The 1,875-nt window shown below is 34.0% G+C and overlaps 1 long non-coding RNA gene across 1 annotated transcript in view; it reads right to left on the bottom strand.

The window, feature by feature from the left end:
* LOC109291037 overlaps positions 1-1,875 on the bottom strand; it is a 15,134-nt gene that overhangs the window by 733 nt on the left and 12,526 nt on the right. The gene's annotated exons all lie outside the window — the stretch shown is intronic.

Here is a 1,875-nt window from a genome sequence, read left to right on the forward strand (position 1 = left end):
ACCTTAAATTAAGAGGGAGACAATGATGAAAATAAAGTGATTCCCAAATCTATCCTGTCTTTCCGAATGATATCCCTTGTGGCTGAAACAGCAATTGTATATTTGCTTGGCTGTTCAACTGCAGCTAATGGATTACATCCTTTATCATTTTATATGCAACATTAGGTCCACTTGAGTACCTTCTGAAGTGTATATGATGCACATTACTTTAATTATTTTACATAACCCAGAGTATATGAATAGGCTACAACCAAGATTTATCCAAATAATCTGTAAAGCACCTAGGTAATCCACCATTAAGAACCAGATTTGCCAAACTTTGGGAAAAGTGGGTCTGAAAAAGAATTTTTAGTACCAAGTAAAAAAAGTTAATGTCTATTATTTATTTAAATCATCTATGGAAAACCAGGGAACAGCTCTAAGAAGATATTTACATGCAGTTTTATCCCTGATTTTTTTTTAGTTCAAGTACAGTTCCTTGTTCAGTGCTAGAAGATCTTCTGTGATTCATTACTGCTGTCATATTATAATGTGGTGTCAGAGGCTGACTCATTTTAAACCAACATAATTAAACTGACAAAAAATGGGAAACCTTTCATAAACTTTCAGTTTAATGAATCTATATAATGGCCTGAGTACACATCAGCTCATTAATTTTACACAATGGGGAATGAAGCTGAATGTATTTATTAATCATCTGACGTCACTGAGAAAAACCTAACTATGCCATTCTTAAGTCCAATGAGCATTTAATTTCAGAGGTAATAAAGAAATGGGCATAGAAATTTGTATAGATCCTTTTTAAGACCCTGTGCAAACTGTTAAATATATACACAAATCTTGTAAATTCTTAGGATTTTAAACAAGAGACTAAGGTACTAAGTGACTGTGAGAAATCCTGGTTCTTGTTCCAGCTTGCTTGCATTGTTTTGGCATGTTGATCTCATGGGAGAGAGCTAAGAATTTCTCCAGACTCCCTTGCTTTAGGGATGTGTTGTATGTGTGACAGGGTATAGCTAGTATCATGTGCCCCAGTAATCCCTAGTTAACATAACATCCCTGAGGGAGTCATTACAAATGGTGAAACTTTAAATGGTGGTGAAATACTAACAAGCTCTTAATATCATGCCCAGCTATCTTATATACTCTACTTCTTTCTGAAGTTGAGCTCCTGCACTTGCATCCAACTATCATTTAGTTTACACACTGACTCAAACATGCCCTCAATTCAAGTCAAGAGGAGTATTGTCATTGACTTGAAAAGGATAGAGTTTGACACATTTAATGAATTAATATTCATTAGCCTTAGCTATAAAAAAAATTAATGAATCTCATACAGCATCTCAAACTCCAACATACACAGAACAGTTACTTGATCTGCCCAGTTCATAGGAAAACTCACACAAAAGAAGAGACTGAAAATCACATTTAAAAGGCAGGCAGATACTTCTTCAATTCACAGCTGCACATGACTTTCCTCTTTCTATTGTTTAAGATCCACTTTGCCTCCATTTACCTCACAAGGTCCCTCAGGACTCAAGCCTCTTCTGTGCAAAAAGCCTCTTCAGTTTTATTATGTAAATATCTTTGCTCTCATAACCATTCTTGACTTGTTTTATAATTTATATATGCAAAATGAAATAAAAGTTTTAATATGAACTGCAACAGAATCATAATTTTGTAACAATACGTTATACTCATTGAATTAATAAGTAAGTATTATTTACACCGTTACCAGGAAGTGCTTTCCCATCTTGTATCAAACATTTCAACACATGTTTTCTTGCACAGAAAGTATTATTACAACTTCCTTTTTCTTTACTTGCCTTCTTTCAGGCAGTGATACAGGAACAAAAATATATACACTAACTTTTC

The sequence above is a fragment of the Gavialis gangeticus genome, unplaced genomic scaffold, assembly GCF_001723915.1.
Source record: "Gavialis gangeticus isolate Ggan-Ray unplaced genomic scaffold, GavGan_comp1, whole genome shotgun sequence".
Taxonomy (NCBI): Eukaryota; Metazoa; Chordata; order Crocodylia; family Gavialidae; genus Gavialis; species Gavialis gangeticus.